At 45.3% G+C, this 21,452-nt stretch overlaps 1 protein-coding gene across 5 annotated transcripts in view; it reads left to right on the top strand.

The window, feature by feature from the left end:
• KCNAB1 (potassium voltage-gated channel subfamily A regulatory beta subunit 1) overlaps positions 1-21,452 on the top strand; it is a 393,964-nt gene that overhangs the window by 229,195 nt on the left and 143,317 nt on the right. The gene's annotated exons all lie outside the window — the stretch shown is intronic.

Below are 21,452 nucleotides of genomic sequence, written 5' to 3'. Positions count from 1 at the left end.
AATCGGTTTCTGATCCAGTCGGTCTAGGATAAGCCTGTAGAATTTGCCTTTCTAGCAAGCTCCCAGGTGTTGCTGATGCTGGCACAGGATGCTACACTTCGAAACCACTGAATTACCATGAGTGAGGGTCTCAGAACAACTCCTGGCATGCAGCAAACAGTAAGTGTGAGTTATAGTTAAGTAGGAGCTTTTGAGCCGGGTTTAAAAGGATGAGTAGGAGTTTGCCAGTTGGAGGAAGACCCTCTGACAACAGGGACTCTCTAATCCAAGGACACTCGAGGCAAAAGAAATAGCACCATTTTTCCGGGAGAAATTAGAGATTTGGTATAGCTAGAACATAGGCTGTCTTGGGGTTGGGAAGTGCCGGGATAAGGCTGAGAACACTAAAGAATAGTTTGTGAATGCCTGTCCGTGCCTACAGAGACCTCACATTATGACTTGATGAGCCCCTCCTATCAGTTCTCTCTCCAGCCTTACCTCTCTTCCAAGGCCTCAGCTACTGGAGGGCAGGCCTGAGATGTTAGCACCTGCCAGGCACATGGCTAGACTTCACTAAGTGCCTCTGGGTTGCGTGTTCATTAGCACAAAGGTGAAATCCGTGTGGATTTCACAGGGCAGCGGCTGACCAGTTAGCAACTTCCTAACTTGGAAAACACAGGCAGCCCTCAGCTTCTAGGCCAAGCACAAGATTTCAAGGCAACTAAGCAGCTGAGACTGTCTTCTCTCGTTATTTGATCCCAACAGAACAGGGCAAATCCACAAAGCAATTTTATCTGCTGAAAAACAATTACAGTCGGCGGGGGGAGAACACCACGAAAAAGCCCTGGAAATTTCCTGAGAGCCATGGTATATCATATCTGGGCAGATTTAATCTCCCTTGTCGCGTCCTATCCTTAAATGGAGGGCTTAATCTCATTTTTATATTCTGGAAAGAATAATTTGGAGAGGCTTCAAGCAAGTGAGAGTCAAAGCCACTTAGAGTTCAAGGGGGACCCCGCTGTAAAGAAATAAAAAGGAAGATGTGCAAAACAAAGGTTACAAAAGCTGAGTGCTTTTAAATGTTTATGTCCTATACATCTGCCCTGTTAACATAAAATATAACCATAAAATAATAGCCATGGGAGAGTGGAAGAATTTGTATTAAAAAAGAACGCTGTTTTAAAGATAAAGCTATGTTGCTAGGCTATGTGATGAAGATAATTTCTGTCCATTTTTCTGCTTGAGACTGTAAGAGGAATGTCAAAGATCTAAATATGACCTTTTGTGGTCATTGGCCCTGGACCATATGGCCTTTCTTGTCCCCACTGTGGTAGGCATTGATGAGCAAAATCAAAAAGAAGGTAACTTGCCTCCGGTTTGATCAGAAGAGGAGGTCTTACAGGCTTCTGTCTGATCTGTACCGGCCAGACAAGAGATGGGCTCCCTGACTCTGTGTGTCCCATGTGACTATGGAGTGGGTTGCTGAAGGACCAGAAGGAGGAAACAGTCAAGAGGAGACAAATGGTCTATCCCAGGCCATTTGTCTTGGCTGTGCCTTCACTGGGCAAGCCACCCAACCTCTCTATACCTCAGTTTCTTCACCTGTGAAATGGGGGTGATAACAGAACCTATCTCACAGAGTTGTAGCAGACATGAGATGGGTTGGGTCTTATATGTCACCCACCCGATAGGCAGTGATGACATGCTGGCCAGCTATGTGACCTTAGGAAATTCACTGAACCTCTCTGGGCCTCAGTTTTCTCAGGAAATGAGGAGGTAGGATGAGTTTATCTCTGAGAAATGTCCTGTTCTTGAACTCCTTGATTGTGTGACTCTGTTGTGAATTTGCTGCCCTCAAGTAGGAAGAGGAACAAGGGGCTAGATAGGAGCACAGACTAACTTGGCCTCCTCCCCTCACTAATTTTGGCCATGAGTTCCTGAGCTACTTGAGAGTTTGAACCACACTCTGAGGACATTTTATTTGCCTTGGGAAACTTGATTTGTTCATGACAGCTTGTTCATAGCAATGTTTATTTGTCAAACTTCCATTTTTTTTTAGAAGGCACAGCAATATAGAGGTTTAATTCCTAGCAAGAGACAGTCCCAGCCCAAAAGTCTTCTGTGGGAGAAGCTGCAGCAGAAGTAACAGACTTTATGGTCGAGTGGGAAGAAAACCTAGGGGCAAGCTGTTAGCAACACTGACTTCGGGGTGCCAGTGGCCCTTTGCCCTTCTCACTAGAAGCAGGCGGTGCAGTGTGTGATGGATGGCCCAGACTTTGGTCCCGCAGAGACGGATGTGGGTCCCCTGCCCCGCTCGGCCCTTCATGGCAGTTACTCAACTGTGCTGAGCCTCACTTTCCTTAGGTGCAAAGTGGGAGTATTAACTACCTCTAAGTTTTGTAAAGGTTAGATTTTTTTTTTTTTTAATGCAGGCTAAGTGCTTAGCTTGATGTTCAGAGTAAGTGTTCAATAAAAGTGATAAGCAACATAAGTTAAAAATGTCAAACCGATATCATTCCTGTGATATAAATGTACAAGGATTATATTCGGTGTGTAAGTCTCCCTCACTTCTCCCTTTGTGGACTATTGCACGGATACAGTGTAACATAGTTTTGTGTTCAGAGTCAGTCAGATAAGGCAAAATAGTACTAAGGTAGCAATGCCTTGCATTAAGACCCTCACAGTTCACAAAGCAATTTCATGTGCATCATCTTCCATATTCAAGAACCTGAATTTCTACTCTAGTTTGCAAGGCTGCTGAGGGGCAGAGTAGGGAATAAAATGCAGTTTCCCGACCCTCCCTCCCTTGCAGAAGGCCACAACCCTTTTTTGCAGAGCTTACAAAACTCATCCATATGCAGCCTCTCATTCCCAGCCACTCTGTGATGGAAGCTGGGCTGGGTCATTACCTCCATTTGTTAGGTGAAGAAATTGATGCCTCGGAAGTCACATGACTTTTCCAGCATTACATGGCTGGTGAGGGGCAGAGACAAGACCAGAACCTGCTCATCATCTCCTGACAAACAGAAACGGGATAACCAAATCAAAACAAAATAATAAATGGTATATTCCTTTTAAAGTGAACTATAAAATGTTGTGGGATGGGGCACCTGGGTGGCTCCCTCAGTTAAGCGTCCGACTCTTGATTTAGGCTCAGGTCCTGATCTCAGGGTCGTGAGATTGAGCCCCGTGTCAGACTGCACGCTGGGCATGGAGCCTGCTGAAGGGTCTCTCTTTCCCTCTGCCCCTCTCCACTCCCCCACCCCCCTGCTTTCTCCCTCTCTCTCTCTCTCAAAATAAAATAAAATGTTGTGGGGGTCCAGAGGCAAAAGAAAATATTGTATCTGCATGTGTGTACATGTATAGGTATGTATTATCCAGAGAAGATTTCCCAGAAGAAGTAATACTTGAATTGATATTTGAAGGACAAGTAGGTAGTAGGGAAACCGAGTGCAAAGAACAGAAGCTTGAAATAATTTTGCTGGTTAGGCAGAAAATTCCATAGGCCTTGACTTTAGTGTCTTACATTTTGAGGATGCTTTCATTTATTCTTTTAACAGTTCTTTACTGAGCATCTATTATGTGCGGGGCTGTGTAAGCTTGAGGTCCCTGTAACGTCTGCAGGGTATCCACAGGCAGTTGGAAATGTCCAAATGGAACTGAGCAGTAGAGACAGTGTGCGAGCGATAGTAGAAGGCACTGGAGTAGATGACGTCACACCCAAGAGGAGAGAGTGGTGAGAGAGGGGCGGAGAGCTGAGGACAGGCCCTGGACTCCAACCTTTAAGAGGGGGGGACAGGAGAGGTAAGGTCAGCAGAGATAAGAAAAAGCACGCAAAGTTCAGAGACCGCAGAGGACAAACAGGCAGGGAGGCCAGCACTGTAACATCCATGGGAAGTTAAAGGAGACAGATGAGGGGCGCCTGGGTGGCTCAGTCGGTTAAGCGGCTGCCTTCGGCTCGCGTCATGATCCTGGAGTCCCGGGATCGAGTCCCGCACTGGGCTCCCCGCTCAGCGGGGAGTCTGCTTCTGCCTCTGCTTCTCACTCGTGCTCGCTCTCTCTCTTAAATAAATAAAATCTTTTTTTTTTTTTTAGAGACAAAGAGTCAGTTACAGGAAAGGATGTTGGCAGGTCACGTCTGGTTCTAATGAACAAAGTCTTAAGGAAGTGCAGGGGAAGAAGCTAGACAACTGTTGGTTGAAAAGTAATGCGAGGCAAAGAAGGAAAGCCTCTGAGATCAGATGACTCTCAGGAAGCTTGGCTGGCAAGATAAGGGAGAACCTGGGGGTAGCCAAGGGCAATGGGAGGGCTTAAGGATACCACTGAGGCAAGTTTGTTTGAAGAGAATGAGAGACCTGAGGAAAACACCTGGAGGTGAGAAAGGAGAAAATAGAGTAAGGACCCAAGCAGATAGGAGGAGATGTGATCCAGGACATTGGTGGGTGGAAGGAAGGACACATTTTCCCCAGAAAGGGGCAGGACTCTTGTTTTGTTGCAAATAACAGAAACAACAGAAATTAATCATGAGCTTGCAGAATGAAACAAGCTGCTTAAACGCATAAGGGAAGTTAATTGGCTCAATAACTGCAATGTCTAAGGAGGGACCTAGTTTAAAAGCAGCTGAATCAAGAGGCTTAGGACTTACTCTCCCTGCCCTTCTGAGCTCTGCATTTCTCTGTTGGCACCGTCAGGTATGGAGGCTCTCAGGAGGCATTCTCTTCTCATTTGAATACAGTGTTCAAAACGAATTCTTATTAGCCGAATGCGGTCGCATGTCCATTCCTGACCAATGCTTCTAGTTAGAGGGAAAGGAGAATGGATTGGCGTTGGCTGGTCACATGCCCATCGCCAGTTAGTGGTGGGATGAGCCCCTCCTAAGCCACATGAACCGAGAGTCAAAGAGTGCTAGAGGAAAACCAGGGTGCTTTACCCAAAAAGTGGGGAAGGATGCTGGGTCAGCAAAACACACGGACAAAACGACGAAGAGGTGAGGCTACTTGTGAGGAGGGAACCCTGAGAAGTCCAGACGGGCGGTCTCTGTTCTGCGTGTGAGGTAGGAGGCCTGACCTGCTTCGCAGCAACAGCCTCCACAGAGCTGAGCACGTCCGCCCCCAACTCCCCTTTTTCCTCCCCCCTCGGAACTGAGGGGGAATGAAAGTTGACAAGGCGAATTGACAGCAAATGAAAGAAATGCCTGTCATGAGACGAAAAGAGGTCCCATGCAGAGGTGGAAGCACCTGAAGGTGTAGGAGACAGAGAAGCAAAGAAAGCCAGACCATGTCAGTCTGGGAAAAGAGCTCTTCAGGTTCATTACTTAAGAAAGGCCCAGTAAAGATTCCAGAAGAACAAGCTAAGCTCATGGGAAGTGCTGAGAAAAGCTGGTTTATTCTCGGTGTGTCTCCCTATTTTTATAACTTACCTCAACTTTGCTGCAGGCGGGAGTGGTTGGTCCCAGTAGTGGTGCATGGAGAGAGACACTGTCAGTGTAAATATTCATGGGAGAGTCTCCAGGGAGATGCCGGTGAGCAGTTCAGCTGGCTTTCTAAACAAGGATGATTAATGGGCATGTGGACATGCAGAGAGGCTTTATCTTCAGGACATACTGCAGAAATAAAAAAAAACAAAGCAGATTATGAGGAAAATTGATTTTCTGGAACCAAGTTGTAGGAACAGACTCAGGAGAGAAGTAAAGGCTACAAAATCTTCAGAATCTGAATGTCCCAGAGCTTAGAAGTGGAGATTATATACGTTTGGGTCTGCCAAAGAGGTCACGCCCTGATCCCGGAACATAAGGTGGAGGAAGTGGGAGTGGGAGCCGCAGGTCTGAGTAGAGTCCACACAGGAAGAAGGCAAATGCTTCCAGCCCACAGTTGGAAGGAGGCCCCTTGACCTCACTCACACCAGAATTTTGCCCGTTGAATTTGGGTGTTGAACTATGGGTGTCTGGGTTTTCCGGAAAACCTCCTTCGGGCTCATCTGTCTCCTCTCAGCCCTTCAGGCCAGTTTAAAGCCTGTCACCTCCATGAACCCTTCTTTGGACATCCCTGTCCTAGGGGGCAAGGGGCAAGGGGTCCTGCTACACTGTTTCCCTTCTGTGTGCATTCACCTCATGTGCCCAAGGGAGGTCATAGAGTCCTAGAGAGCATGGTCCTTGACTGGTTCAATTTTGGAGTCCCTAGAACCCAGCACAGTGCCTGGCTGATAGCTGATGTTCAGAACATATTGTGCCTCAAGTGGGTCCCAGCCCAGGAACCAGGAGAGCCAGGCCAGCGTCCACCAAAGCCAGGAGTGGAGGACCCAGGACAGAAGGAGGGAGGCAAGGAGAGAATGACAGAATGTCCCCAACACCTCAAGCAGCGTCAGAGGCCATCCCAGAGTCAAAGGCTGTCTCTGACAGTTTCTGCTGAAAATCCGCAGAGCTAGGGGAGCCCCTGCCTGTGGGGATCACGCTTCCTGTGGGATTTCTAGCCAACCAGTCACTAGGAAGGGTTCGAGGGGGCCTTGCTGACTCAGTTGTTTTAACCCCATTGAGAACTCTGTGTGAGTGTACCATGGCAGTGCTGTGGAGTCAGGTGACGCTCCTGCTTGGAGAAGACAGGTTGCCCATCTCTTCTAACCTGGGTTCTAATGGCCCCCTGTCAGTTCTGTGAGCTACCCTCGAGACATTCATTCACTCACCAGTTACTGGGCCCCTAGGACATCTGCCAGCCCTGTTCCAGGAACTGGGGACATGGCAAAAAAAGAAATCCAACAAAAATCCCTGCCCTCATAAGGCTCACATTTTATCTGGGGAAGAACGAAATAAATAAGATGAGGAAAATGTGTCCTCTGTGAGGTGGTGGTAAGAGCATGATGATGAAGGAAGGTGGATGGGGTGTTGGTGTGGAAACTTTTTTCACAGGTAGTCAGGGAAGGCACCCTTGGAAAGGTGACTCATGAGCTGAAGGAAGTAAGGGAGTCGCCCCCCATCATTTGGGGAAGAGCACCAGGTAGAGGGAATGGCCCGTGCGAGTGCCCGGAGTAGGAGCGCACCCAGAATGTGGAGGTAATGTGAAATGATTCGGCCCCGGGTGGGTTTTGAAGGTAAAGCAGATGGGAATTACTTTGTGATGGGTTAGCTGTGGAGGAGTGAGAAAGGAAGAATCAGGGCTGATCCATCTTAGTGCATTCGGGCTGCCATCACCAAACACCACACACAGGACAGCTTGTAAACAATGGACACTTATTTCTTCACAGGAGGCTGGAAGTCCAAGGTCGTGGCACCAGCGCGGTCAGGTGAGGGCTCTCCCCCGAGTCGCAGCCTTCACACTCTGTTCTCACATGGTGGAAGGGGGCAAGGAGCTCTCTGCCGTTTCTTTTATAAGGGCATTACCCTCATTAGGTCATGAGAGCCTCAGGAGCAAAGACCCCACCTACTAACACCATCATATTGGGCATCAGAATGTCAACATGTGAAATTGGAGGGAGCGAAACACTCACAGCATAGCAGAGGCCAAGGTTTTAGCTGCAGTGCCTGGAAGAATATGGTTTCTCCAAGTCACATTTCCAGCAGGTTCCTTTTTTATGCCTCGTGATTCCAGATATGGGGGTTGCCACTGCAAGTACGTCAGCCGCTGAGCAGTCACGTTGCAGCAAGATGACTTTCTGCTTCCTGACACGTTCCCATCAGCTGAGGTCTCTAAACACATTTAGTCCTTTCTCCAGGGTCTTCTCCTCCATGCCAGCCAGCAAGAAGAACCGAAAACCAAGGCAATAGAGTGTAGCAGCTTCGGTTTCTCAGCTGGTTTGGATTATAGAGAAATACCACCATTCTCCTTCAGAGCGCCTCGATTTGGTTTGTGAATCATATATTCTATACATGGCCAATATTTATTTTGGGAAGTGATATGCATTCCTTTTGGTACTTAGCATTCATTTGGGAAGCTCTGAATGATATTTTGAATCCCTTTTGAGTTAGATTTAAGAAAACTAGGGCCTATGAGCCTACAAAACAGCACGACTAGTTCATAGAAAACCAGGATTAGATCTCAGTCTTCAGGTCAAATGAAATCCTAGAGCGCTTATATGAAATCATTGCTAAATTGAGTGAGGTCAGGGATGAGGTGTAAATTCGAAGGTAAATAAAAGACAGCCTTAGAGAGATTGGAATCTAGGGAGAAAGATAAAATAACCTCCCCTCTTTTCTTCCCTCCTTCCTTCCTTCCTCCCTGTAACATGTATTCAATGTCAAACACTGTAGGAATAATGCAAGATGTTAGGTATACAAACACACAAAATAGACCCAATCCCTGCCCTCTAGAGGCATAGTCGGCTGAGGGAGACATTGGCCTCCACGGTACCTTATAACAGGGAAGAAAAAAACAGTTTTTGAGGAGAGTGAAAATGAAAAGCCATTAGACCTCAGAGAATAAACTATTTAATACTGAGTGAGGGGATTGGGGAATTTGCAGTGAGGAGGTTATACTTGAGCTGGTTGGTTAAAGAGTGGAGATTTCAGCAAAAGGGGGAAGAGCATTTCAGACTGAAGGAACAGCGGAGATCTACCAAAGTACGTGACAATTTCAGAGAACAGCCCCCGGGGCTGACACTGAGGGGCCTTAGCGATACTGAGGAGACGGGGAGGTGGGCCAGGACCCTGTGCTGAAGAGGGTGAAGCCTCCAGTGTCCAAGAGAACAAGAGCATTCCCTCAGTCCCCATGTTGGGGCTCACGTTTCTCACACACAGGTGTTCTTACGTGGATGCCCTCCTAGGAGACACACAGGTAGGGAGAAGCTGAGGGCAGAGTTCCCTAATCGGCTCCTTGGAGACATTTACAGAATGTCTCCTCTCTCTGACGCGGTGTACCAGTGATGGAAGGCAGTTACCAGTATGGCCAGAAACGTCACTATGAAGAGAAACTCTCACCGCCCAACCCCACTCCACTCTGAGAGTTGGCAAAATTAGATTGCAAGCTCTTTCCATGTGCTCTAGCTCAAGTCAGGAAAAAAATAAACCCTCAACAGCTTCTGTTCTACAGAAAGAGGTTTACAGATTTCAATATGCCAGCCAAAAAGAAAAAATATTCTCAGCTTGATTCTTTTGCCAGCTTGATAGGCAATGGCAGAGATGGGTGGTTTCCAACGGAGTTTTTCACTTCTGAGCTGGTTTTAAACCTCGCAGCTCTGCCACTTGACAGCATCCAGATTTCTAGACGTTGGCAGGGATGCCACAGTCTGTCACCATCAGGGCAGCGTTGAATTTTCCCGTTCTGACAACTAGACAAGATATCTTTTGAAGGGTGTTTAGGACTTGGGCAGTTGGTTTTCAAGAGAGACGAGCCCTCGACCAGGTTTGCTTCAGAAAACATCAAATGCTGGAGACTGGTCTGTATCCTGTTTGAAGAGTCTGCTTAAAGAGTTACAAGTCAGACACTTTTTGTTCTGCAATAACCGCACTGACCTTTTGCTGAAAATGGTAATGAAAAACCAGGTATTGGGGCGCCTGGGTGGCTCAGTTGGTTAAGCGACTGCCTTCGGCTCAGGTCATGATCCTGGAGTCCCGGAATCGAGTCCCGCATCGGGCTCCCTGCTTGGCAGGGAATCTGCTTCTCCCTCTGACCCTCTTCCCTCTCGTGCTCTCTCTCTCTCATTCTCTCTCTCTCAAATAAATAAATAAAATCTTAAAAAAAAGAAAAACTAGGTATTGAAGAACAAAATGGGGACCTGTCAGAAAATGGCTGAAATCCTGAACTGTTACAGCTGATGCAACATTTGCTTGACCTCTGGCTTATACAAGGTATTAGAAAGTGCCTAAGAAGATTATATTTAACTTTAAGAAAATACCTCTGAAGTCAACTGTTTGCCTGAATGTCCATCTTTTCTGCAGCCCAACAGAAAAGAGAGGAACAAGAAAGGCGAGAGATTGCCTCCAGCTTTATCACCTTCCTTTCATTCTCAAAAGGTTCTGGGTCCCAGACCAGAGGTTGGTATAGAAACAACCTGCTCCTGGAGCAATGCATAAAAGAGAAATAGAGGGCAATCGGGAAAACCTACTTCCAGGGAGACAGACTTAGAAATGAGAACACAGGATGTTAAATGCCATGAGTAGAAAGGGAAGCAGGGAAGTGAGGACATTTCCTGAGGTAGGGATGGCCCGTGGGGGAGGCAGGGGCACTGGGTGCCAAGGAATATAGCCTGAGAAATGCTGGGACAGGCTTCTTGCTTCATATGCTCCCTCTACACAGGAACCACAGTAGAAGTTCTATGCTTTCTTCCTCTAGAATAAATTCAGTGCTCCTCAAAAAACACCATTCTATTGAAATCTCCCTTGGAATGGGATAACCTGTACAAATGAATGTGGATTTATCCCATAGATTTTATTCTGTACAGCATGGCCCCTGAAGGGTAGGGGGATCTGGAAGGCTAAAAGATATAAGAACAAGTGTGAGGTGCCACAAACGTTATTGGTCCTTCTGCCACACTTTCACAACCGCTGACCCTGTGGAAGGAAAAGGAAACAAAGCCTCCACTTGTTTGCCCTGGGCTTCTCGTCTCCCCAGCTTCCTCATGAATTTCATCTTGGTAAGATTTGTGGAAGTAGATCGTGCCTTAACATCTTTAATTTCTGTAAGACTTTGGCTCTTCTTGCCAATGCCAAGGTGCCAGTCAGCCTGCCTTCATGGCTTTCCAAGTCGTGCTTGGAGGGAGATGCCAGTGTTGAGAAACATGTGACCAGAGGAAGCTAATGACACAAAGGATGAGACAGAAGCTCCCTGGGGGAATCTTGTCTGACCAGTAGGCCATGTGACATGTGGACCAAATGGACTCCGATGCCATCAAGACCTTTATTACTCTAGAAAGGAGAGTTTATCAGAGGAAGAATAAGTTTGCCTTCTGCTGTAGACAAAAGAAGGATCTGGCTGAATGGAAGAAAAAGAGAAACTTCTAAGTTGAAGGTACAGATATTGCCTTAAATAAAAATTATTTGAAAGCATTTTTCAGAAGAGCATGTCTTAAAAATTGTTTCTAAATTAGATAAAAAGTCAGAAATGATGCAGCTATCTCACATTAGAGGAAATGAAGGTAAAAATAAAGTATAGTGGGGGCACCCGGGTGGCTCAGTTCATTAAGCGTCTGCCTTTGGCTCAGGTCATGATCCCTAGGTCCTGAGGATTGAGAACCGCATCGGGCTCCCTGCGCAGCGGGGAGCCTGCTTCTCCCTCTCCCTCTACAGCTCCCCCTGCTTGTGCCCTCTCTCTCTGTGTCAAATAAATAAATAAAATTTTTAAAAAGTAAATAAATAATAAAGTAAATAAAAATAAATAAAGAAGGAAACTTACCAGAGTATTATTTCACATAAGACCAGAAAATAAAGTTTAATTTACATAATTTAAAAATAAGCATAGCAAAGTAAATGCTTAAAATTTTTGAGAATATTAGAATCTTTCAGAGGTGTATTCATTCTCATAAGCAATGATTTCCCTGCAGTGATGAGCAGATTAAGTATATCTATAAATTAAAATGAACACTTCTTATTTTGTGTATTTGTATTATGCTACAGAATTTGTATTGTCTTTGTACAGAATTTGTATTTGTTTTAGTCTACAGAATTTGTATTGTAATTTAAATTTTAATTTGAAATTTTTTAAGTAGTTTTGCCAGTCATAAAGTCATTAAAGATTTGATCACTTCCTTAGGCCTCTAAGAAAGGACCTAAAAAGATGATTGGGCCCTTTCTGCAGCCTCCAAGCTTCCAAGTAATGGGTTCAAATGATTCAACTGTTACTGTCAATATCAGTGTCAAATCAGAGCCAATTGACTCATTAGAAGCAGAGCATTAGTTAGAGTTACCTCACTTCTGTGAGGACATCTGTCAACTCCTTTACCAAATTGAGCCTGGATCCCTAAGACTTCCTACCAATGAAAGGCGGTCACCACCATTCTAAGAGCAAATGAGAGACATCCCAAAGGAAAAATGAATCTTGGAGAACAAGATTCATGGCCACAAAGCTCAGCTTCTCTTCCATGTCAAGTCTCTATCATTTGCTGACCTTGGAGAATCTGAACCTGGCCTTTTTTTTTTCTCTCTTTAAGAGAGCCAGCATGCTGCTCTACAATCTCCAGGAAACTATAAATTCTTCTTGAAAGTGAAAGGTTTGGGGTGCCTGGGTGGCTCAGTCCAATAAGCGTCTGACTCTTGATTTCGGCTCAGGTCATGATCTCAGGGTTGTGAGATCAAGCCCCACGTTAGGCGCCACACTGAGGGTGGAGCCTGCTTAAGATTCTCTCTCTCTCTCCCTCGCTGCCCCTCCCCTCAGCTCGCCTGCACATGCACTCTCTCTTGGAAAAAAAAAAAAAGTGGAAGTTCTATGTGTTCTTGTGTTTTAAGAGGTTGACTGGGCCAGGGCAAATGTGGTCAGTGCGCTGGGCATGTGGGTGATTGGTGCAAAGCTGAGGTCCCAGGGGTCTGAAGCCCATGGAGCTGAGTGGGGACTGAAGCAGCCCAGGACAGAAAATGCCAGGGGATGAATCTGGGGGAGCTGAATGTTGTGACAGAATCCCAGGAGGTGAGCACAGAGCTAGAATGAGAGGCAAGCCTAAAGGTTAGAAACCAAGTAGGCCAGGGATGGAATGGAGACCAGGAGCAAGGGAGTGTGACTCAGGAGGTTCAAAATCGCTCCATGTTCTCGGCTGAAAATGCAGACTCCTGCCTTTTGATCCACTGTGTGCTGTTCCTACATGACTTGGTACTTTAAAACATTTTTGATGGCCACATATATTCCACCATATAGCTGTAGTATGAGATCCTTAACAATTTTCCTAATGTTACATTACAGTAATTTTTTTTAATTACAGTGATTTTTTTAAGATTAATTCTCATTTTTCATATGTTTTAAAATCAAAAGGGAAATTACTAGATAGATGTGGATTCACCAATTTAGGAAGAAAATTGTAGATGTTAACTACTAACAATATAGATAAATTTACAAAGTGGGGACATCTGGAAGCCAGTAGGGTGAATCAGTGTTTAGACACCAAGCACCTCTGAACCCTGAAATAGGTAGTGAATGAGTAGGTGAGATCTTGGAGATATATGTAAGATATGGACTTTTTTTTTTTTTAACCTAAAGCATTATAGGTGGAAAAAAGAGACTTTCCCTAATGAAGAATAAATAAAGTCAGGAAAAAATTGGTGAAGAAGATTTACCTCGGATCTGTTGTATTTTTCTTTTAATTTGCTCTAAATTCAGGTTCTACTTGTAAATTTTAAAAACTTTTGAGTGCTATTGATACCGAGTTTTGTTTTTGTGGAAAAGGCGTCAAGTGACTTATGTATGGTCAAAGTGTTGCTCTCTGCTGACTGCCTGGGAAAAGTCTAGTCAATTTGGGCATGAAGCCCAAGGAGGCACCCTCCATCACCGGGTAACTGCTGACTGAAATCCAGGCATGGTAACCAGTGCTAGAACTCTGTGAGCCAGCAAAAAGCCTGAGAGATACAACCTTCTATCTGGAGTTTTTGTTCTGAGATGAGATTTGAGCCAGGCCTTTAATAGGAACCGGGAGTAGAAGTGGGTTCAGAGATCGTGTGGTTCTGACATGAAGCTCTGGATATCCTAATGATTTTCCAACACTGTCTGTCCCAACACTTTGTGACCTTGGGCTGATTCTCTTCAGGCTGTTCTTTGGGCAGTTCTAGTGTGGGCCTCAACCCAGCCAGCATCCCAGTGGTGCAAAGGTGAATTCCCGTAATACACATTTGAGCAAGTGGCCATGGAAACAGATCTGTCCCTTCACATTCTTCCTGGCAGAAGCCCAAGAGCATGCTGCACGTCTCACATCGTGTGGGCCAGGTCTCACCATCTCCAGCATCTGCTCACCAGCTGGCCTGCAAATCCCTTGACAAGCTCACAAGAGTCAAGGACTCAGGATCCAAGCTCATGACACATCAGGCTCTGGCTTTGATGAGTCTGTCCTTTCACATCAGGGGCATTTAATGATGGAAGGAATCTCCTTTCTCCTTGGTAGAAAAGAGAGACTAGATCTGGTCTGATGGGGTGTTCCCTCCCCTTCCCCCTACCCAGATGGTTCATGATAGCCTGCAGTCCCACGACTGTGTGTCTAGTAAGTTCCAGTGTGAAGGTATGCCATCTGATACCACAGAAAGTGATAGGGGCCTGGCTGTGCCGTAGCTCCCTCTGGGCAAGCTAAGTCTTTGCAAATTCTCCCTGTGTACTCCTCACTTGGCTCAACAAGGTCCCCTCTTCTCTCCTGTGCCTGGACGCCAGCAAAAGCAATCAGCCAGGCCGCTACAGCTGCAGGGAAAGGGGACACTTCACCTCCCGCGGCTTTTCTCTCTGCAGTGCTTCCTGGCAGCACCGGCTTCAGAAGCTCCTCATCTTGCCGTGACCTTGGCTCCTTCAGCTTCCTTGGCTGTCCTACTCTCGCCCCAGCGGGAAGTTGATTAGAAGAACAGGCAGGTCTGAATCTCCCAGCTGCTCCTGCCCCTCTAGCTCCTGACACCACTGCATTCTGATGACCACATGCCCCCTCCCCAGATCCTATGTGTAGGAAGACATCTTTTTCTTTTCTTTTCTGGAAGGCCTCTATTTCTTGCAGTGGTTCCTGGAGTGTGGCCCCAGACCGACAGCATCTTATCATCTGGGAACTTGGGGGAAAAGGCAAATGCTCAGGCCCCAACCCAGACCTACTGAATTAGAAGTACTGGGATTGGAGCCCAGCGTTCTCTGTTTAGCAAGCCTGATGCATGCCAAAGTTTGATCATTTGCATTCCTACCAGTTTTCCCTGTAATGCTGATGCTGATGATCTGGGGGCCACACGTTGAGAACCACCTATTTGTGGGCTTAGGGAAATAATGATTCTCTACCAGGGTTTTGCAAATTATGGGGGGAGGGGGTCCAAATCCAGCCCACCATCTGTTTTGTAAACTGTTATTGAAACATAGCCACACCCATAATTTGCATGTTATTTATGGCTGCTTTCATGCTACAGCAGCAGAGTTGAAGAGTTGCAACAGAGACTAATGGCCTACATGCAAAGCTGAAAATATTTAGAGTAAAAAGGTTGTTAACCTCTGCCCTACCCAGACGTATCTTCTTTGGGACAAATCTGGCCCCTTGCCAAATGGAGTAGAGGCAAAGACAATAACAATCACAACACAGCGGGGAACTGGGCTCATGCTTTTTTTCTGTCTAAACCCAAGAAAACTCCAGTTAAGGTCAGAAGTCTCTGGTAGAGGCTGTTGGTGGCAGTGCGCCCCTGGCCACCATAGGACCAAGGGCTAGTCCACTGGCTGAATTTGCAGGTGCGTAGGAATGGAAGGTCGGGTATGCTGGGCTGTCAGCTGTGTAGAGAAGAGGCTAATTTTTAGGAGTCTAAGCATTTCTTGACTTAAAAAGAAATTACAGACTTTGAAAGGCAGCATGCTCATGACTTTCAGAGCAACATGTCTATAAAATGAAAAGTTTCTATACTAAAGGGATATTTGATTAGTTTGGATTCAAAGGAAAAAAAAAAAGAGGGTATTTGAACCCTTTCCCTTGGCATCGAAGGAACTCCATTTTTCTTTGTTGATTCTCCCTACAGTGATTGAAAATGCTTTCCCTCCACTTCCCTGTTGCAAGCTTCTCCAGAACAAGAGCAATCTGTAAATGTCTAAAGCTGGAGTATGCCATTAAGCCAGACCTCCAATTTAGATGTGTGGTTCAGCCTTTGATACTCATGGGGCAGAGGAGGAGATCCTCTGCCTTGGAAAGAGGATATTTTTACCTTTTCTTAATAAATACAATGGGAAAATGGGGATAGCCATTTTGAGACCACAATCTCTGAAGGTCAAGACAGCAGCGTGGCAGAGAGGCAAGAAGAAGCTGCTGGAATTCGGCTAGAACTGGAATGCCCAGAGTAGAATCTCCATCTTGTAATTCTCTACTGGGGTGCCTTTGGACAAGTTACTTAACCTCTCCGAACCTGTTTGCTCAGCTATAGAATTAGAATAATCACATCTAGGGGCGCCTGGGTGGCTCAGTCAGTTAAGCATCTGCCTTCGGCTCAGATCATGATCCCAGGTTCCTGGGATCGAGCCCCGCATCGGGCTCCCTGCTCAGCGGGAAGCCTGCTTCTCCCTCTCCCACTCCCCCTGCTTGTATTCCCTCTCTCGCTGTGTCTCTCTCTGTCAAATAAAATCTTTAAGAAAAAAAAAAGAATAATCACATCTAGAGGGAAGATTAACTTAAACTTGATAAGTTTGTATCATGGTACAGGGGCACTCATTTGCTCCCCTGGCCTGCTGATAGAAATTTTGTTTTTATGTTTTAAGATTTCTTTGTTTTGTAATTTCAGAAATCTTAGAACTGGGAAAAGAGAGAGACTTTGGCTCAAAGCACTTCTCTAATTTGAGAGAAGGGTTTCATCTATTCATCTCTCCTGAGTAGCTGTCTTTGAAATGGCTTAGCTCTGGGTTAAACATCTCTGTGCAAGATGCTGGAGGAGGAATTCCCCTCTGGAGAAGAATAATTCCGGGCACCTCCTAACACCTAGGGGGCAAAAAAAAATCTTAAGTGGAAAGATGATCCTAATGGAAAGGGGTTCTAGACCTGCCTCAGACATTGACCAGTTAAGTCAGTTTTACTCCAGAGCTCCCCGAGACTATGGTAGCTCCCTTCCCCACAGCATTTATCTTTTTCAAAGAGGCATGTGACTTAGATGTGGGTAATGGGCACTGGAGGGTGGCAGCACAAGAAAGAAGAGAAAGAGCACTACGAAGGTAATTATTATTAACCAATGCCTCAGCCTCTGTGGTTTGCAGGTGCCCAAGAACTTATGGATCGTTAAAAGGAGAATCTTTATGATCTCCAGAAATAAAAATACCTTGTCAATAGATGTTTTGTTATGAAAGTCTGTACCCACCATTCGCACAAGGAGTAAATTATTTCGTTTAGAGAAAAGAACTGACATGTTTTTGCTATTCACCAGGAATTCACATTCAGGTCACTGCTCACATTCACCCCCTCAGAGAGAAACTTCCATCCACCAGTCTAAAGTGATCTCTCTCTTGGAGCACCTGGGTGGTTCGGTCAGTTAAGCATCGGCCTTTGGCTCAGGTCATAATCTCAGGGTCCTGGGATCGAGCCCCATGTCGGGCTCTTTGCTCAGCGGGGAGTCTGCTTCTCCCTCTGCCTCTGCCCTTCCTCCCCACTCATGCTCTCTCTCGCTTAAATAAATCTTAAAAAAAAAAAAAAGTGATCTCTTTCTCCAGCCACAGCCCTAGCCATAGCCCCCTGCTCTGTATTGTTATATGAAATGATACGGTATATTTATCTGATTACTTGTTTATCGTCCGTCTCTTCAACCAAATGAAAAGGCCTTCGCCTTACCCATTGTTGTATCCTCAGGGCCTAGAGCAGTATCTGACAGATACACAACAGGCATGTATTTGATTAATTCTCCCCCAAAACAATTTTTTTTAAATGCGACTTAGATTTTGTGTCCCATCGTAAAAGGACAGTTTCAAACTAAACTGATTCAGTGGTCTCTTGTTTTAGAAAGACACTCTTCTATCTCTGGGCTCATGATTTCATTCACTCTCTCATTTCTGATGCTTATACCTTTTATTTCTAGCCTTACTGTATGATTTCATCAAAATGATACTAAATATAGTCATAATAATGGGAATCATTTCCTTATTCCCAATCTCCAAGGGAAAGCTTTCAGTATTTCAACAGTAAGTATAATACTTGCTATAGAATTTTTGAGATGCCCTGTATCAGATTAGGGAAGTTCCCTTCTATTCCCAGTTTGCTAAGTTTTTTTTTTTTCTTAATCCTATATGGATGATAATATAAATAAATACCTTTGGTGGGCCTATTTGGAATGATCATAGAATTTTACTCTTGTATCATCAAATGTTAAACCATCCTTATATCCCTGATACAAACTCAGCTGGGTCATGATATATTATCCTTTCCATATTTTGCTGGACTTAATTTGCTAATATTTTGTTTAGGATCATGGCATCCATGTTCATGAGTGAGACTGGCCAGTAAATAATTTTCCTTTCTCATAATGTCTTTGTCCGGTACCGATATCAAGGTTGTGTTAGTCTCAGAAGATGAAGTAGGAATGATCCCTTTTTCTGCTTTCTGGAAGTTTATGTGCAATGAGTATTGTTTCTCAAATCCTGCAATATTTGATAGAACTCACTAATGAAGCCATCTAGGCCTAGAGTTTTTCCATGCTTTGTAGGTGTTAGGGAAGTGCCAAATCATTTAATCCAGTTTCAGGGCTTGGGAGGATGCAAAGCTGAGCTGCTTTCTCTTCAAGGACCAGTCTACTTCCAATTCACTTTTCCTTCTGGGGTTTGGCTCTTCAGGGTCCCGAACCAAAGTGGAGAACATTTACCAAACACTTGTGCACATCTAGGCCTCCTGATTTGTCCGGAAGCCCGGGAAGGATGTCCAAAGCGCTGTGCAGCTTATCCGCCATTTTCTCTGCTAACCCGCAGAAGCCCAGCGGAGTCGGGGGCAGCTGCCAAGTGCAAGCTTATTGTTCTGGGTTTCCAGCTTCTCCCAGATCCTGGTTCAGAAATTCCACACTGACCTATTCTCTCTCTGATGCCCTCAAACATATGTGCTTTTATTCTGTCCAGCTTTTTTATCCTCTTCAGTTGGACAGCTTTCCTGAACGACCTAGTCAACTCTCACGACACAATCATTAGGTTTTTTGTCTTCCTCAAATAAAAAAGCAAACTAGAACCTGTGCACCCAAATGAAGTCTTTCAAAATAATCACTTATGATGGTCCGCCTACTTATTCCAAATACACTGTCAAGAAGCTCTTCATTAGCATCATCTTTGGGGTCAGGCTTGAGTTTCTCCTGGTACCAGACACCCCACGCAAGGAACTATGAATACAGAGCTGAGTAACAGAGAGGTCTCAACCATCTGGGCAGAAAAATTACAGCAAAAGGCAGGTACTGTGACAGACAGGAAAGAAAGTTCGCTATGCAGAGAGGACAGACAGCGCACTGATTCTGCCTAGAGGAGCTGGTTAGTAGGTTGTATACATTTTAGTCTGGGCTCTAGAGGAGGAGCAGAAATTTAGCAGTAAAGAAAAGGAGGAATGGTCATTCCAGGGAGAGAGAAAGCAAGTGCAAAGAGAAAAGAGGGACAAGTGGAAAGACAACAGGGGACCCTCACTTGGGAAAATTAATCTTCTAAGCCTCTGTTACCACGTCAATAAATTAGGGGTAATGCCATTTTCTGCCTCATAGGACAGCTTAATTAAATGAGGTATCACCTGTAAAGCGCACAAAACAATATTTAGTACCTAACAAACACTCAATAAATTATTGGAGCATATGATGTAGAGGAAGGGGATTCTAAGGAACAGGAAATCCAGATTTTGTTCTCATTCATTTTATCTGGCGATTAAAAAAAAACTAGAGCACTATTGGGAATAATCAAAAAGTTATGTCAGGGTTGGAAGGACATGGAAGGGAGTGGGAGGGTCCCCCCTGAAGAGGAGTCCCAAGACCAACATGCACCAGGCACGGATTATGAGAATTAGTGGTAAGACTCCCAGGGAGATTGCTTTGCAGGAGATGACACTCATCTGGGTGGACAAGGCTGAACTTACTTATTTTTAAAATTTTAATAAAATATTTCATTTAACCCAATGTATCAAAAATATTTCAACATGTCGGCTGCCTGAGTGGCTCAGTTGGTTAAGCATCTGCCTTCGGCTCAGGTCATGATCCCAGTGTCTTGGGATCGAGTCCCATGTTGGGCTCCTTGCTCATAGGGGAGCCTGCTTCTCCTTCTGCCTCTGCCCCTCCTCTCAGCTCCTGCTCTCTCTTTCTCTCTCTTTCTGTCAAATAAATAAATAAAATCTTTAAAAAAATATTTCAACATGTAAACTGTGTAAAAATATTCAAGGAGATGTTATATATTCCTTTTTTGTACTAAGTCTTTGAAATTTAATATGGATTTTGTCATGAGTAGTCGCATTTCGAGTGGTCACTAAAGGCATATGGTGAGTGACTATCATATTGGATTGTGCATGTCTTGGCGATACTTAGGCTTTTCATGGCTTCTTTTCCAATTAACCTACCTTAAACTGTGCTGTTGCTTTACTCTTAAGCTAGAATGATGGTGAAAGTGTATGCTTTAGGTTGCATAGAACATTCTGTAGGGCACATTTTGATCTCTTCCCCCAATGGAGATGTGGCAACTGTTAGTGATGGTTCTCTCAAAGGGCCCTTTACTTACCTCAGCGTAGTTCATCTGCAAGACGACTTGAACTTATTTCTAATAAGACTTTACTTTATGGTCTCTCTGGTGCATTTGTCCCTCAGACACATCCCATTCCTTGGAGCAGTCCCACACCCTGTTCATCTCCACTTCTGCACTTTGGGGGCCTCACCCTCTCTCCGGGGATGCCCTCCTTCTCCCCTACGTGGCTTCTCAAATCCCACCTTCCTGCCAGGTCCCACCTCCTCTGTGGACCCTCCTCTCACTAATGCAGCCTCTACCCCCTTCCTCATTGCCCCAGCAACCCCACTGCCCACCTCAGCACTCCGTTCCCTCTGGATTTGCTTTGCTGCAGGAATTATTCCAAGCCACTATCCAGGTCTGTCTACCCGCAGGGCAACCTTTTTTTTTTTTTTTAAAGAGAGAGAGTGTTTTTTTTTTTTTTAAGATTTTATTCATTTATTTGACAGAGAGAGAGAGAGCGAGCACAAGCAGGGGGGGAAGCAGAGAGAGAGGGAGAAGCAGGCTCCCTGCTGAGCAAGGGGCCTGATGCGGGGCTCCATCCCAGGACCTTGGGATCATGACCTGAGCTGACCGACTGAGCCACCCAGGCGCCCTAGGGCAACGTTTTTCAATGCAAGGTTCAAGCTTCCCATCCTGGAGAGTTATGGCAGAGGCTACCTACTCTATTCTCAATAAATGCCCCTGAATGAAATACTGACAGCTGGTGTGTGACAGAGTTTAAATGGTGAAATCTTCTTTCTCCCTCCATTCCCTCATTCTAGGCAGGGTTAAAGACCGGGTGTTCCAAAGGAAATTGCTTGATTGAGTTAAGGGATAGGCGATTAGTCTATTCATCTGCACAAATTAGAACCTGTCTTAAGTTGCCAAGTGGAAAGTGGTTACCACAGCAGCACCAGGAAGAAGATGCTAAAGAGGAAAGGCTTTTTCTGATCTTTAACACCTTTCCTTCACCAGCTGAGAGCCGCACCACAGCATAGGGAGAGAGCGCAAGTCCAGGAATCCCTGAGTCAGATTGGAGGCCAGCCTCCATCCCTCCATTCCTTCCCTGCAACATCAGTTAACCTCAGGAGTGTTCATTAGACATCCATGAGGCAAGAATGATACCTACCCTGCCCATGTTGAGTGAAAACAATGAATGTACTGGGTTCAAATAAGACAGTGTTGTACAGATGCACAGTTGGCTGTTTTCCGGAGGCAGGATTTGGC

The sequence above is a fragment of the Eumetopias jubatus genome, unplaced genomic scaffold, assembly GCF_037043125.1.
Source record: "Eumetopias jubatus isolate StellerSeaLion01/CBP00866 unplaced genomic scaffold, mEumJub1_p1.0 scaffold_1, whole genome shotgun sequence".
Classification (NCBI taxonomy): domain Eukaryota; kingdom Metazoa; phylum Chordata; class Mammalia; order Carnivora; family Otariidae; genus Eumetopias; species Eumetopias jubatus.
This window is presented reverse-complemented; position numbering and strand designations above follow the sequence as displayed.